At 44.8% G+C, this 17,486-nt stretch overlaps 1 long non-coding RNA gene across 2 annotated transcripts in view; it reads right to left on the reverse strand.

Moving 5' to 3' along the window:
• LOC137371917 (uncharacterized) overlaps nucleotides 1–17,486 on the reverse strand; it is a 118,305-nt gene that overhangs the window by 17,590 nt on the left and 83,229 nt on the right. For both annotated transcript variants that reach the window (XR_010975309.1, XR_010975308.1), the window contains exons 4-5: nucleotides 12,057–12,121; nucleotides 6,543–6,632 (exon numbers count right to left, since the gene is read on the reverse strand). This is a non-coding gene — a long non-coding RNA (uncharacterized lncRNA). The remainder of the gene's footprint in view (nucleotides 1–6,542; nucleotides 6,633–12,056; nucleotides 12,122–17,486) is intronic.

Below are 17,486 nucleotides of genomic sequence, written 5' to 3' on the forward strand. Positions count from 1 at the left end.
TTGTTGGAGATGGTCACTACCTGGCACATGTGTGATGTGAATGTGACTTGCCACTTATCAACCAAAGCATGAATGGTGTCCAGGACTTGCTGAATGTGGGCATGGACTGCTTCAGTATCTAAGGAGTTGCAAATGGTACTGAACACTGTGCAGTCATCAGTGAACATCCCCACTTCTAACCTTTATGATGGAGGGAATGTCATTGACGAAGCAGCTGAAGATGTTTGGGCCTAGGATGCTACCTTGAGGAACTCCTGCAGCGATTATCCTGGGGCTTAGATGATTGACCTCCAACAACCACAACCATCTTCCTTTGTGCTCGGTCTGACTCCAACCATTTGCAACTCCTCAGATACTGAAGCATTCCGTGCCTGCATGGAGTGGACAGTTTTCCCCTGATTTCCATTGACTCCAGTTTTCCTTGATGCCACTCAGTCAAATGCTGTGTCAGCCAAGCCCCCCACCTGCCAAGAATGAGGAAAATTAATTTTGTCGCATGAAGATTGATTTTAATCTGTTGATGGTGAAGAAAGAACTTGCTTTGAAAATTGGAGACTTTGGCTGGAGAGAGACATTACTATATCAACAGACAGTATTTCAAAGGACAAAGGAGCAATCCCTGCTCCAATTTAATCCATAGTGGACTTTTGATTACCAGACATTGAAGGTGGAAAGGCTAGCATTCCAGGTTAACTGCTAAGATGGCCAAAGACACAAACAGACATGGTCAGACCAGTTTGGCCACATGACTGGCTGACTGTTGGAGTTTTTTGAATTTGAACTTCCAACAGGGATTTTGAACTCAGAAAGCACTTTTTTCCTGGACTAAAGGAGAGAGCCAACTGTGTAACAGCCCCAACAACCAATTTTATCTGCAGCACCTGTGGAAGAGTCTGTCACTCTAGAATTGGCCTTTATAGCCACACCAGGCGCTGCTCCACAAACGACTGACCACCTCTAGGCGCTTACCCATTGTCTCTCGAGACAAGGAAGCCAAAAGGAAAGGAGAACAGCTTGGCTAGGGGCACAGCTCGTTGTGGAGCACAAGTATTTAGTACGACAGCCGAGATGTTGCCAAGGCCATTAACCTTTGCAGTATCCAGTGCTTTCAGCCATTTCTTGATGTCAAGTGGAGTGAATTGAATTGGCTGAAGACTAATATCTGTGATGCTGGGGACATCAGGAGGAGGCTAAAATGGATCATCCATTTGGCACTTCTGGCTGAAGATGGTTGCAAATGCTTCAGCCTTGTCTTTTGCACTGATGTGCTGGGCTCTCCCATCATTGAGGATGGGACGTTCATGGAGTCTCTTCCTCTGGTAAATTGTTTAATTGTCCACCACCACTCACGACAGGATGTGGTAGGATTGCAGAACTTTGATCTGCTCCATTGGTTGTGGAATCATTTAGCCCTGTCTATTGCATGCTTCTTCGTTGTTTGGCATGCAAGCAGTCCTATGTTGTAGCTTCACCAGGCTGACACCTCATTTTTATGTATGCCTGGTGCTGTTCCTGGAATAATCTCCTGCACTCCTCATTGAGCCAGGGTTGATCCCCTGGCTTGATGGTAGTGGTGGAGTGAAGGTTTTGCCAGGCTATGAGATGCCCAATTTTGAGCTGGTTGACCTATTCTGAATCTATCCCATTTAGCACACAACATTATGGACAGTATCCTCAGTGTGAAGAAGGGACTCTTAAGACTTTCAGTTTAATGTCACTCCTTCAGGAGAACACTGTATTCATGAAAGGACAGTGTTTAGCAAAGTTTTTATTATGCAGGTTGCAGGAGTTGGGGAAGCAGGGGAACAGAATAGCAGCAGATAATTTTTGTCACGACCAATATTGCTGCTTTCCTTCTCTGTCAGAGGGCAAGGTTTCCACCTGTTGCTTGGAAAGATCACTAACCTCTTCCCAAATCATGATTATAATATTCAACATCGTCAGCGCACATCTGTAGAGGGCCAATAGAGGCACCCACCCCAGTAAAGTGCTGAAAAATTGGAGCAACATCCTGCTGGTGGTGGGATCCAAAGGCCTTCAATGATTGAAGATTTCAATGAAAAAGAACTTTCACCATAGGGAAATCAAAGTCTAAATTTTGAAGTACTCAGTCCCCTCTGGGATCAATTATCCTTGCTCTATAACATTCTTGAGATGTTTTGAAGGCCTGAAAACATCATGTTGAATGCAGTTCCCAAGGTAGCCCATGAATGGCCCATGTTTGCCCATAAACACAGTGGCGGCACAGTGGCGCAGTGGTTAGCACCGCAGCCTCACAACTCCAGCGACCTGGGTTCAATTCTGCGTACTGCCTATGTGGAGTTTGCAAGTTCTCCCTGTGTCTGCGTGCGTTTTCGCTGGGTGCTCCAGTTTCCTCCCACCACCAAAGACTTGCAGTTGATAGGTAAATTGGCCATTATAAATTGCCCCTAGTAGAGGTAGGTGGTAGGGGAATATAGGGACAGGTGGGGATGTTGTAGGAATATGGGATTAGTGTAGGATTAGTATAAATGGGTGGCTGATGGTCGGCATTGACTCGGTGGGCCGAAGGGCCTGTTTCAGTGCTGTATCTCTTAAAAAAAAACATTGCTTGCTGGGCATAAAACTCACTAAGCCACCAACCCCACCCCTGCACCTACTGTGACAAACCTGTCCTTTCCAGTGAAACTTATGGGACCCCCAGTAATGGGAACAGAGCCAGGCGGTGGGGTGCCCATAAAGTTGCATCAGAAGGTGCATGGGGGAGGGAGGTTGCGCGGAGTGCCCATCACTTTCCCAATGCCTTCAAATTTAGTCTGGGGCAGGGAAGGCCACTCAACGGCCTCTTCCTGCCTACACTTTAATTTTATCACTGCTGGGAGATGCCGTCAGGTAACACCTGGTGACATCCTAACGGTGGTGTCCGCCCTTTGGAGGAAATCCAAGGCCCACAGAGGGCCCCCCACTGCAGCGATCACTGTCCTCTCCCTCAGGAAGACACATCCCCATGAACCCCAAGCCCACCTCATCACCAGGGACTGCCTAAATGGCTCTGGCGACCCAAGCCTCACTCACCTCTCCCAGGGTCTTCTCTCTCCTCAGTACTGCAGGCCCTCTTGCAGTATTGACAGTGGCCACTGCTCTCACTGGCGCTGCTGGTACTGCAGAGCTGCTGGGTTTCTGATTGGCCTGCAGCTGTGGAGGTGGGAGCTCGTCCCTTAAAGGGGCGACGATCCTGACGGCAGGCAACTAACAGAAATTGGGTCCAACAGAGGGCCGAGGCAGGGTCTTCTTGCAATCCTCTGGCCCGCGGCTGGGACCCCTGTCGCTAGAACAAAAGTCAGCTCATAAAATCATAAAAAAAGGTCTGCAAAACACTTTAACATAAAACCTTTAATATTAGTTACGTGTAGCAAAATAAAATGGCAGGAGATTTTACAGTGTATTAAAGTAAATGCGATTATGTCACTTTTGAATAATCAAGAGTGACCTTTATTACACGAGCAGACATTATCAAATTCTTTATAGCTGTCAAGACCAACACTTTTAGTAAAGCGTTTTTTTTTAATTGACAGGATGAATCCACTTATTGTAAGGAGGCATATTTAACAGCATTTTAGCATTCATTCTGAATCATATTTGCAACTGTTTTAACGTCATAAAATTCCTATCAGTTCCTATCTCATACCACATCATTTTGTGTAAAAGTTATATCAGTGACCTGTGTGCTATTGCATTAAGGTTGGGGTAAATGCTCAACCCCGTTTTAAGGCAGGAAGAGGACAGTACCCTGATGGAAATAAGGAGGCAGAACTAACAGTCCTGTTCCCACTGCCATTCCACTCACTTCCATTTTAATTAGGACCTAGATATAGGTGGCCAGAGCCTCCACCTGATGGCAATCCCAAAGGGCAGCAGAAGCCCAAAGCCATTTTCATTAACATTAGCATGGTGAACACTCCAGAGTACTGTATGGTATGGGCTGGAAACCACCATTTCCAGGGCTATTTAAAGGGGCATTCATCTAGAAATGATTAGTATTAGATAGTTGGAAGAGCCTTTCGAGAACATTTGTGCTGAAATTGTGTTAATTTTGGCATTTATTCATATGCCAAAAGTTCTATCAGCACAGATAAGTTTTTTTTTAAATTATTTCATAGATGAGGGCGTTGCTGGCAACACCATTGTTGCCCATCTCTAATTGCCCTTGACAACTGAGTGGCTTGCTAGGCCATTTCAGAGAGCAGTTAAGAATCAACCACATTTCTGTGGGTCACATGTAGACCAGACCAGGTAAGGATGACAGATTTCCTTCCCTGAAGGGCATCAGTGAACCAGATGGGTTTTTATGACAATGAATGATAGTTTCATCACACCATTACTGAGACGAGCTTTCAATTCCAGATTTTTATTAATTAATTGAATTGATAAATTAGTTGAATTTAAATTCCCCCAGCTGCCGTTGAAGGGGTTTGAACCTGTGTCTCCAGGGCATTAGCCTACATTTCTGGAATACTAGTTCAGTTTGCTTCACTGAAGGGTAGGAGTGATATTGGTCATCTCTTACAGGCTGCAAGGAGAAAGAGGGCCAGCAGCAGCAAAAGGTAGAGGGGCTTCAGCAGCCTCACCTGGCCGTTCAAGGAATTGAGGCAGATGGAGAACTGCTTCAGGCGGCCTTATCATGCTCATAGGGTCTACAGATCCAGATTGCACTGCCTGAACATCAGTGAAGAGCAGTGTTGGAGGAGCGTGTGCTTCTCATGAAAGGACAGGTCAGGTAGAGCTGCAATCCACTACCACAGCTGGCAATGCATTGCCTGTGCCAGTTAAGGTGACCACAGCCTTGAATGCCTTTGCATCAGGATAAGTCCAGGCTGTCGTTAGAGACACATGGACTGCAGTGCAGTTGGTTTTGATGCGACTGGAACTCCGCGGGGCTAAAAATGGCATGAAGTTAGTTTCCAGCAAATTCTGGCATCACCCACGCTGATCGCCATGTTTGGAAGCGTGATAGCATAGTGTGTGTCAGAAGCCTGCAGAGTGGGAAGATTGTGACATCAGCCAGATTCAAATGCTATTTTTGTGCCCAACTTGCCATTTTGATCATTGTAGGTCCAGTTAACGCACTCTCTTAAACACACACGGCTAAACATGCATTCAGCTGCATGACGGAACCCTGACCCCTCAACCCCTCTAGTTTATTTGAAGGCATCAGCAGAGGACTTTCAGGTGAGGTGGTCTTGATTTTCTTTTGCTGCTGCAGAGTTAGTAGATGTACTGTATTGCTGGAGGAGCCCACACAAGCTCTTTAGGGGAGGCGTTGGCGTAGTGGTATTGTTACTGGACTATTAACCCAGAGACCCAGGGTATTGCTCTGGGGACATGGGTTCGAATCCTACCATAGCAGAAGGTGGAATTTGAATTTAATAAATCTGGAATTAAAAGCTAGTCTAATGATGGCCATGAAGCCATTGTCGATTGTTGTAAAAACCCATCTGGTTCATTAATGTCCTTTAGGGAAGGAAATCTGCTGTCCTTACCTGGTCTGGCCTACATGTGACTCCAGACCCACAGCAATGTGGTTGACTCTTAAATGCCCTCTTAGGGATGGGCAATAAATGCTGGCCTAGTCAGCGCGCCCACATCCCATCAATGAATAAAAAAACCAAGTTCTTGAGTCAGAAAGGAGTGGTGCTGGGACTTGGCAAGTGGCTGAGTGCAGAAAGCTTATTCTGACTTGTGGGGGTTTAGTTGTAGTCCTCTAGAGTGGCAGCATGACAGGCAGATGGAGCACAGGCAGCAGAGAGGAGAAGCTGTGCAGGGGGAGGAGGAGGGAGGTTCTCAATAGAAGGCCATACCCACACAGGGTCTTCAGAGAGCACTTCTGCTATGTTCATCTCAACCAGGACCAGTGTCTGCAGTGACTACATTTCACCAAGGAGGTGCTCACTGAACTGTACCACTTCCTCCAACCAGACCTGCAGGTGCAGAGCAGGGCAAGGACACTGTAACTAGTGGCTGTCAAGGTGACTGTTGCCCTCAATTTCTACTTCTAAGGATTCTTCCAGGCTGGAGCCAATGACATTGCCAACATTTCTTGGCACGCCATGCATCACTGCATCAGGGAGGTCACAAGGACAGGGGACTTCACTGTTTTCCCCCTAGGCACATGGCTCTGTAGGTGCCACATTACAACAGGGACGTGGACCAGAGTCACAACGGATTAAACTTTTTATGTGCAGTGGGTGTGCGACCATGCACAGAGCATCATGTTGGTGAATGTCCGCTATCCTGGCAGCAGTCACAATGCTTTTATCCTATATAGTCAGCCGTTCCCACCATCTTTGAGTCACCATGACAAACCAGAGGGTGGCTGTTCAGTGGCAAGGGCTACCTGCTATACACGTAGCTCATGACTCCCCTCCACCGCCTGACCACACATGGAAAGCAGACATTTAATGAGAGCCATGCTGCGAACAGCAACGTCATGGAACAAACCAATGGTGTTCTCAAACAATGGGTCTGCCGCCTGGACCGCTCCAAGACAGCCCTCCTATACTCACCAGAGTGTGTCTTCAAGAACATTTGCTGCATTCTACATAATCTGGCAATCTTGAGGGTGCAGTCTTTGCCACTCGACCATCGGCAGGCACCTGAGAGAAGGAAGAGAAGGACATGCACAGTGTAAATAGTATGGCCCAAGGACCTGTCTGCAGTGCCAGAAAAAGTTGAATGCCTTCGCACGAGTGGTCAAGGTCAGTGAATGCATCTTCAAGTGCCATCTCCTATCCACTGCACCACCAACCTCACACACTGCTCAATGTGCTACACCCCCATCACTCATGTTGAAACATTCAGACACTCCCCCTCACACACTTACTACGGCTTCAAGCCTTGTACCCACATCTTGCTGCTTCCACATACTTCCAGCTATTCAGCTATGATGGACACATCACCCACACACATTGCAACACACTCATTGATACTTTTCATTTTCTCTTACAGGACAAGGTGGCACATAACAGGAGGCAGCAGCAGGAAACTGGTGGACAGGCACAGCTGCATCTCCTGAGCCCCTTGGAAGAGATGGTGCTTCAAATTATTGACATGGCAGTTACTGAGGCTGTTGCAACTGGCATCGCTGAGACGATCTAGGATGACAGTATGTTCCTGCCATATGCACCTCCTCAAATCCAACTTCACCCTCATCCCACAATTCGGTATGAAGTACAAGCTTGCACTTCTTGCTTTCCACCCATTCCCCTTCCCTCACCCCAATTTCAGATTTACCAGAGCTGCCTCGTGGCAAGCTAAAGCAGCCTTATGTTGAAGGGCAAGAAGAAGAGTAGACATCAGAGGAAGAAGTACGCTTGCAGTCACCAGCTCAGGTGCTGGCACTGCGGGTACTTTAGATGTGTCTATGGAAGCAGGATCACCACATGGTGATGAGTGGTTGTAGCGAGTCCAGGGGGAAAGGATAGTGCATGTGCCAGCTTCCCACAGGGCAAGGTCACAGACAAGTTCAACTGCAGAGGACACAGATAAGGACTTTGATGGAGTGATGTAGAGGAAAAGGCTGATGAACATGCATACAGAAATGCTTGGTTCATTATCAGGCCTGTCAGAGAACATGTTGTCACTGTCAAGTAGCATGTAGGAGTCTGGCCCCAACTTGGCACAGGGTTTCACGCAGAGCTTAGAGCCCATCCTTTCCAGAGCAGAAATGGTGGCCAACTCCATGACAGCATTGTGGTACCATTATTCAAGAAGGGTAGCAGGGATAAACCAGGTAATTACAGGCCAGTGAATCTAACATCGGTGGTAGGGAAACTATTGGAAAAAATTCTGAGGGACAGGATTAATCTCCACGTGGAGAGGCAGGGAATAATCAGGGATAGTCAGCATGGCTTTGTCAGGCGGAGACCATGTTTAACAAACTTGATTGAATTTTCGAGGAAGTGACTAGATGTGTAGATGAGGGTAAGGCAGTTGATGTAGTCTACATGGACTTCAGTAAGGCTTTTGATAAGGTCCCACATGGGAGATAGGTTAAGAAGGTAAGAGTCCATGGGATCCAGGGCAATTTGGCAAATTGGATCCAAAATTGGCTTAGTGGCAGGAGGTGATGGTCGAGGGTTGTTTTTGCGAGTGGAAGCCTGTGACCAGTGGTGTACCGCAGGGATCGGTGCTGGGACCCTTGCTGTTTGCAGTGTAACAACAGAGTAGATAGAGAAAACTGTTCCCATTGGTGGAAGGATCGAGAACAAGAAGGCAAAGATTTAAGGTAATTCATAAAAGAAGCAATGGTGACTTGAGAAAAAAGCTTTCTCACGCAGCAAGTGGTTAGGATCTGGAATGCACTACCTGAGAGCATGCTGGAGGCAGGTTCAATGGAGGCATTCAAGAGGGAATTGGAATGTTATTTGAAAAGTAAGAATATGCAGGGCTATGGGGAGGAGGTTGGTGAGTGGCGCTAGGTAAATTGCTCCTTCAAGAGCCAGTGCAGACACAACTGGCTGAATGGAATAATAATTCTGTGATTTCCATGATTACCTTTCCTGTTCTGTTCTCATATAGAGGGTTAGGAGGAATAAGAAGTTATAAAGTCTTTTCAGACATAGATTTATCTCGGTACTGTTGAATATTTAGTTATGCCTGGAGGGCCTTCTGGCCACATGCAGTAACATGACATCTTTCCTCCTTTCCACCTCCTGGGATAAGGCCTCCAGTATTGCATTGGAGAATCATGGAGCCCTCTCTCTGGCCTGCTTCTCCATTGATCCTTTTGCATCCTTGTGAGAAACTCTTATAAAGACATTTCCAACACCACCTGCAGCCAGATGCATCTCCCATTTAAGAGGTGGAGGCTGGATGTAAGACGTGCAGGCCAGCTTTAACTCATGCTAACCTCGCATGATCCTGGGCCTCCTGCTGAGCATGCAACTATGCAGCAGTGCATTTAGCATAAGGCTGCACACCATAATCATGCATTCTGCCTACATCACCTTGATCAGACACAAGGTAAATATGCATCGCAATTGCCTGTGCCTACAAACCAGCCATATCGAACTTTTATCCCAAGCTGTATGTCTGGCTGCAGTGCAATCTAGCATAAAACAGGTTACAGACGTGCTGTTTAGCACGGATAATGACTTCATCTTGTTCCCTATGCACCCCAGAAAGAAAGGGTTGTCGGTTTTGCAATCATTGTAAGACTCTCACAAGCGCAGGGTACCTGAGATTGTACAGGTGTGACCATCAGAGCTCTTGCTAATGAGTCTGGGACCTTCCTGAACTGCAAGTGTTTCACTCTCAATGTCCAGCTATTATATCATCGTATAGGTGTATGTCCACTTTCCAGCTGGCTCTCATAATGCCTACATTTGGTGACAGTCCAACATGCCCCTTTTATTGACAAGGAACGACACTTCAGAATGGGCAGACAAGTACCAGATGGAATTTAATATAGAAAAGTATGAGGTGATGCATTTTGGCAGAAGGGATCAGGGAGGCAATACAGTTCCAACAAATATGGACAAACAGAGGGGCCCAGGGCTTTATGTGTGTAGATCTTTGACAGTGGCAGGACACATTGAAAGAGAAGTTAGCAAAGCATATAGGATCTTGAGCTTCATAAATAGAGGTATTGAGCACAAAAGCAAGGAAGTTATGCTGAACCTTTATAAAGCTCTGGTTAGGCCACAACTAGAGTATTGCATCCAGTTTTGGTTACCATAGTTTAGGAGGATGTGATGGTCCTTGAGACAGTACAAAGGAGATTTACCAGATTGGTTCCAGGGATGAAGGACTTTAGCTACAAGGCTGGGTTGGAGAAACTGGGGTTGTTCTCCTTGGAGCAAAGGAGATTGAGGGGAGAATTGGTCGAGGTGCACAAGATGACAGGTTTAGATAAGGTAGACAAAGAAATGCTGTTCTCAATAATTGATAGTCAAGACTAGGGAACGCAGATTTAATGTTTTGGGCAAGAGATGCAGGTGGGAATGTGAGGAAGAAATTTTTTATGCAGCGAGTGGCAATAACCTGAGACAAGGAGGCCAAAGAAGAAGAAGAATTCCACTGGCCATCTGAAAGCTGACTTTTCGGAGACCATATCTGCTACGGAAACACTCTGCATGCAACATCATAAAAACAAATGGTGCTATATTTTAATGGTGTTCACAAATGCCAGAAGAAATCATAATCGTCCAGATACAGGCCTAAGGGCCTTTCTTATGTGTCGTTTGCCAATCTTAATTTTTTTTATTCATTCATGGGATGTGGGCGTCGCTGGCTCGGCCAGCATTTATTGCCCATCCCTAATTGCCCTTGAGAAGGTGGTGGTGAGCTGCCTTCTTGAACCGCTGCAGTCCATGTGAGGTAGGTACACCCACAGTGCTGTTAGGAAGGGAGTTCCAGGATTTTGACCTAGCGACAGTGAAGGAACGGTGATATAGTTCCAAGTCAGGATAGTGTGTGACTTGGAGGGGAACATGCAGGTGATGGTGTTCCCATGTATTTGCTGCCCTTGTCCTCCTAGTTAGTAGAGGTCGTGGGTTTGGAAGGTGCTGTCTAAGGAGCCTTGGTGCATTGCTGCAGTGCATCTTGTAGATGGTACACACAGCTGCCACTATGCGTCAGTGGTGGAGGGAGTGAATGTTTATGGATGGGGTGACAATCAAGCGGGCTGTTTTGTCCTGGATGGTGTTGAGCGTCTTGAGTGTTGTTGGAGCTGAACCCATCCAGGCAAGTGGAGCGTATTCCATCACACTCCAGACTTGTGCCTTGTAGATTGTGAACAGGCTTTGGGAGTCAGGAGGTGAGTTACACACAGCAGGATTCCTGGACTCTGACCTACTTTTGTAGCCATGGTATTTATATGGCTACTCCAGTTCAGTTTCTGGTCAATAGTAACCCCTAGGATGTTGATAGTGGGAATTCAGCGATCGTAATGCCATTGAATGTCAAGGGGAGATGGTTAGACTCTCTCTTGTTGGAGATCGTCATTCGCCTGGCACTTGTGTGGCGCGAATGTTACTTGCCACTCATCAGCCCAAGCCTGGATGTTGTCCAGGTCTTGCTGCATTTCTACACGGACTGCTTCAGTATCTGAGGAGTTGCGAATGGTGCTGAACATTGTGCAATCATCAGCAAACATCCCCACTTCTGACCTTAAGACTGAAGGAAGGTCATTGATGAAGCAGCTGAAGATGGTAGGGCCTAGGACACTACCCTGAGGAACTCCTGCAGTGAAGTCCTGAAGCTGAGATGATTGACCTCGAACAACCACAACCATCTTCTTTTGTGCGAGGTATGACTCCAAACAGCAGAGAATCTTCCCCCTGATTCCCATTGACTTCAGTTTTGCTAGGGCTCCTTGTTGCCAAACCCAGTCAAATGCTGCCTTGATGTCAAGGGCAGTCACTCTCACCTCACCTCTTGAGTTCAGCTCTTTTGTCCATGTTTGAACCAAGGCTGTAATGAGGTCCGGAGCTTAGCGGCGCTGGCGGAACCCAAACTGAGCATCACTGAGCAGGTTATTGTTAAGCAAGTTCCGCTTGATAGCACTGTCAATGACACCTTCCATCACTTTACTGATGATTGACAGTAGACTGATGGGGTGGTAATTGGCCAGGTTGAACTTGTCCTGCTTTCTGTGTACAGGACATACCTGGGCAATTTTCCAGATTGCCGGATAATTGCCAGTGTTGTCGATGTACTGGAACAGCTTAGCTAGGGGTGCGGCAAGTTCTGGAGCACAGGTCTTCTACTGGCTTCCACATGAAAGATCTTTCTTTTGAATGCTGGTCCGCTATAGCCTGCATCTCTGTCATCTTCAGCTGAGCTAGAACCTGAGCTTGCCAGTCATTTGCTGCTCTGTACTTTCCACTATCACCAGCTTTTGCTCAATATTGCTGACTCCTCTAACTAACTATCTATTCCAATCTAGAGCACTGATTTCTGTGTTGATGCTCGGATAGAATGGAGTGAGTGACTTGTACATCACTCTCGGTAAAAAAGAAATTGGTAATATATTATGCATAATAACAGTTGAGTTACTGAGATGTGTAAGATCATACCTATGAAGTGCCCAAGCGAATAGAGCCACATATGACCTGTTCTGTACTATTTGTGTGATGTCATTCTAAAGAGAAAGTAATGATTAATGAAGTATCAATAACCTCCACAATAAATTCTTACCTTTTAATTAATAGTCCCTTTACTTCCTTATGTAATACTGAGAAAATCTTTCAAGCAAATATTGGGACACCTGAGCAGCCATATTAAGTTGTGCAGCTCTTTAGTAATGTAGACAACATGTTACAAAAAATAATAAAAGTAGTTGTGGTCGAATAGACCCAATCATTTCACATTGAAAATTCATCTCAACCAAACACCTCAATACCCATCAGAGTTAGAATGAATTCTATAATTTAAATGTTGTCACTTCTCAGAGTCCCAATAGAACAAATGGGGGTCTTGCATTCCATTTGGAGATTTATATTAATACTCTCTACCGATCTAGCATTTAACAGATCTCGAGTGCCAGCGAGAGTCCTGAGAAAATTATAAAATTGAACGAGGGTTAATGGCCAGGAACTTTCAGGATTTTTTTAACGATCATGAAACAATCAAGGAATCTGATTCCTACATTCTAGCATTTGCTAAACACATCAACCTAGTTTTCTTTTGCTTTTATGAGCAGTTGTTAAACATTTAACAATTTTGTTGCCTATTATAAACCAGGTATTCAAAATCCACTTCACAATGTCTGGTGGCAAATGCAGTTTAACATTTTTGATGAATTATGTTCTTAATAAATGGGTGGGGTAGGCTGAATATCCAAATACAGGAAGCCATATTGTAAACCCATTGGTAAAGAATGTCTTTAAAATGTTGTTACACACAGTGCACAGAAAAAATCTTTGCCCTCAATTATATAATAATTCACTTTGATAATTTGGACTTATTGATAAGTATTTTAGCAATATTCATTCTTCAGTTTTTTTAAACATACTTATCAAACTTCTAAACATATCATCAATAATATTTCTCCTTGCCCTTTAAAGTAAAAGCACTTGGGTTTCCTTCGTGGAACTTGCGGCCATGTTCTATTAAAATGCTCCTGACCACCCCTCCCCCTTCCCCCTCACCACCACTCTAATTTGAATCAACAGGGAAATGGGACACTAAGCAAACAAACTGAACTAGTAATCCAGTGGCCCAGGCTAATGCCCTGTGACATGGGTTCAAATCCCACCATAGCAGATGGTGGAATTTGAATTCAATTAATTAATTTTTAAAAATCTGGAATTGCAAGATAGTCTGTTTAATGGTGCCATGAAACGATCATCAATTGTACTAAAAACCTATCTGGTTCACTAATGTCCTTTAGGAAAGGAAATCTGCTGTCCTTACCTGGTCTGGACTACGTGTGACTCCAGACTCCAGCAATGTGGTTGACTCTTAACTGCCCTCTGAAATGGCCTAGCAAGCCACTCAGTTGTCAAGGGCAAATAGGGATGGGCAACAAATGCTGGCCTTGCCAGCGATGTCCATATCCCATGAAAGAAAAAAAAGTTTTCTCTTATTTAATTCAACAGCAAAGTATCATTTGTGTTGAATCCAATTCAGCTAATCTTGAGAATTACAAAAAAAACTTCTCAACAATAAAAAGCCACACTTTCATTACATCAGCCATTTCATATGGTTGCACATTCCCAGATGCCAGCCCATGTGGCACTCAGTGACAGCCCTTAACCCTGGTATTTATAACCAAGCAACAGGCTCACCTGGCCCTTGCTGCAAGGGCCAAATTACACCCATAGCCCTCCCTCCCCCACCCCCACAAGCTGCGTCCCTGTGTACATATTATTTAAGCATATTGCAATAACATAACAAAGCACTTAAGTATTGCAAGGAAAGCAATTCTGAATATTTACTTAGGCTCTGCCTTTTCTGCTGATGTAGCCCAAAGTGTACAGCCTGGGCAGTCAGATGCTGCAAGTTAACCTCCCAGAGTTAGGGACACAAGGTTGTCTCTGCAGGGAAAGTAGGGTGACAGCATGTATCTGATAACTGCTTAGATCAAACTAAAATCCATGTATTGTAACTTATGCAAACAAGTTCAGATAAAGTTTAAAAATAGACACCCACTGTGAAAATTTTAGAGCTTCAAATTAAACTGCTCTGCGATCTCAGTAGTTGAATCTCCTGAAGTGGTTTCTCAAACTCACCTTATATTCCATGGTTATTCTACTTGATACATCTTTTCATAAGTTACAAAACTGAAAATAGCAAAATCTTTTTCAAGAAGGGCTTGCTGCTCTGCATCATACTGCAGAGAGCCCCTCTGCCCCTCCCTGCCCCCCTTAGCACCCCCCCCCCCCCCCCACCCCATACACATCATCCATTTACTTTCTCTTCACAAGGCTTCTTGGCTTTCCTATCATTCAGCCAGGCGACAGAGCAGGAACATAAACATGTTGAAACCTTTGAATAATATAAGATTTAATGATACAACAGTTGGTGTTGCTGAAGGGTTAATCCAAACTGTATGCGCAGAGTGGACAGCTGCACTGTAAAACTGAAACTTCTGTATCGACATACATACACGGATATACACATGCAGTGTTCCAGGTTTAGAATCCTTTTGTGGCTTTAAAATGGCAGATTTTCTCGTAGTTTACCTAATAGCAGAACTTGGCAGCAGGCACAGCCTTGTAATCCTCAGCAAGGGAGCCAGTGGGTGGATTTCAGCTGTAAACCCTACTATAAACCGAGCTGCTTTCCAATGTTATTTATTTTCTGGAACGCTGGGAATCGTACACTGATTGAACGGGAAATTTTCAACAACAAAAAAACTTTTGCAACTTCCTGAAGCTCTTTGAAATTAATGTAGAGCTCCATATTACTCTTTGTGCCTGTGTGACTAACGGAGAGGCTGCAAACACCCCCTAAACCTTCCGTCAGAACTGTGGTCCCACATATTCTTTGTTCTGCCAAGCAAAATTGTGTGTAGTGGCATAAAAAAAATCATTTGAAATCCATTACCATCCAAACTTTCAGAGCCACCATTCTTAAAGTGGTCACCTGCCAATCATTCAACAGCTGGCAGTGAGTAACTGCTTCAACCTTTTTGGTGGAGTATCCAACACAGTTGCCAAGAGCAGAATTGCTGGTTTCTGGACAAAGCAGAAACTATGGGAAATGGGGCACATGTTTTAGGAGCTGGAGGGAAAGGACAAATTGGTAATGTAAGATTGAAAGTCCCTGCTCCTGGATGATCCAAGTGTATGCATGTACGTGTGGGTGGGAGGGTTGAACTATGGATAAGCTCCAAGTCTGATTTTGTTCAACTTGCCAAGTTTTGAATGAACCTAGATAAGGGTAATAAACATGGAAGAGGTTAGTGAAGCTAAAGTTTCCATTCTCATAGAATTTCTTGCTGATGATGCTGTGTGTTTCTAGAAAAATTGTCCATAGAGGATAATGACTACTGCAGCCAAGACCCATGCATGGGTCAAAACATGCGTGAGTGTTTGAAGGTTTGGAAAGCTTCCATTTGTTTTAAGCTATTGAAACTGAAGTACTGATTATTTAAAGAGCCACTGCCTTTATAAGAAAATGTGTTGGAAAATATTTTCTTCTTAAGCCAGAGAGAAGAGCTACACATTATTTTTTTTATGGTAAGATCACAATCAATGGATGTGATAGGTTACAACACAATTTCTACCATAAAAGCAAAATACTGCAGATGCTGGAAATCTGAAATAAAAACAAAAAGTGCTGGAAATACTCAGCAGGTCTGGCAGCATCTGTGGAGAGAGAAGCAGAGTTAACGCTTCTGGTCAGTGGCCTTTCATCACTGAACCGTTAACTCTGCTTCTCTCTCCACAGATGCTGCCAGGCCTGCTGAGTATTTCCAGCACTTTTGTTTTTATTTCATAATTTCTACCATATTTGTTGTTTGTTTCCAAACCTAAAGAAAAGTTTGTCAAACTCTTTCTCATGAAGATAGTGCCTTTTTAATCCAAACCCATGACAACACATTGGCCAGGAATTTCCTAGGAACAGTCCCCACTCTGCTTCACTGCAACTTAACCAGAAGTGAGGTGTAAATGTGTCTCTTCCGTGCTTATGTTGAAGTTACAGCAGAGTGGAAGCAGGTCCAAGGAAATTTCACTGATCATTATTTCACTGTTCAAATGCATGAAAGCCGCAATCTCTTTAATTATGTTCCAACTTGATAACAAAGTTCCAAAAATGAAATTTGCAGTTTTAGTTCAGTTGGTCAGCAGTTTTAGTTCAATTAGCTGCACAAGTTTGAATTCAAAAATCGGGCTTGAGCTCAATCCAGCCTGACATTCCAGTTTAGTACTGAGGGAGTCTTATATCACTGGATAAACATTATATTAATAAGGTTTATGTCTGCCTGTTCTGGCAAATCCAGATTACAGGGCCCTGATGATTGAAGGGTCTGCCATAGTTGGTAGAGTGAAGAGAGGGGGAGGGACACAGAGTAAGTCAGTCTCAGAAGAGTGGAGGATGAAAGGTGAAACATAGATCCAGAGGAGGTTTCAGAGGTAGGATGGATGGATGGATGCCAAGGAGAAGGATTTTGAATTCAGTGCTTTGCGGGAAGCAATATGAGGTATTTTAATGTGAGTTTGAATACATTTCTATTCCAATTAAATATTTATATATCTAGGAATTGTAAGTGTTCCTTTGAACATTCATAATATGTATTTAGTGACCTTTGATATCTCACAGTATCTGAATAATTCCATGTTGGTTTGTTTTTTTTACTTTTTCATCACTTTTTTCACCCCTTGCAGAATTCTCAACCTGACATTCCTCCTCCAGTCAGCAGGGCAGCCTGGCCCATTTACCTTCATTACAAATATCAATACGACTTCAGGACTGTGCAGCAGTGACCTTGTTTCAAATATTCTTTTGGGCCTCCTTATCTCGAGAGACAATGGATATGCGCCTGGAGGTGGTCAGTGGTTTGTGAAGCAGCGCCTGGAGTGGCTATAAAGGCCAATTCTGGAGTGACAGGCTCTTCCACAGGTGCTGCAGAGAAATTTGTTTGTTGGGGCTGTTGCACAGTTGGCTCTCCCCTTTCGCCTCTGTCTTTTTTCCTGCCAACTACTAAGTCTCTTCGACTCGCCACAATTTAGCCCTGTCTTTATGGCTGCCCGCCAGCTCTGGCGAATGCTGGCAACTGACTCCCACGACTTGTGATCAATGTCACACGATTTCATGTCGCGTTTGCAGACGTCTTTATAACGGAGACATGGACGGCCGGTGGGTCTGATACCAGTGGCGAGCTCGCTGTACAATGTGTCTTTGGGGATCCTGCCATCTTCCATGCGGCTCACATGGCCAAGCCATCTCAAGCGCCGCTGACTCAGTAGTGTGTATAAGCTGGGGGTGTTGGCCGCTTCAAGGACTTCTGTGTTGGAGATATAGTCCTGCCACCTGATGCCAAGTATTCTCCGAAGGCA

Source organism: Heterodontus francisci, chromosome 7, assembly GCF_036365525.1.
Source record: "Heterodontus francisci isolate sHetFra1 chromosome 7, sHetFra1.hap1, whole genome shotgun sequence".
In the NCBI taxonomy this organism is placed as follows: domain Eukaryota; kingdom Metazoa; phylum Chordata; class Chondrichthyes; order Heterodontiformes; family Heterodontidae; genus Heterodontus; species Heterodontus francisci.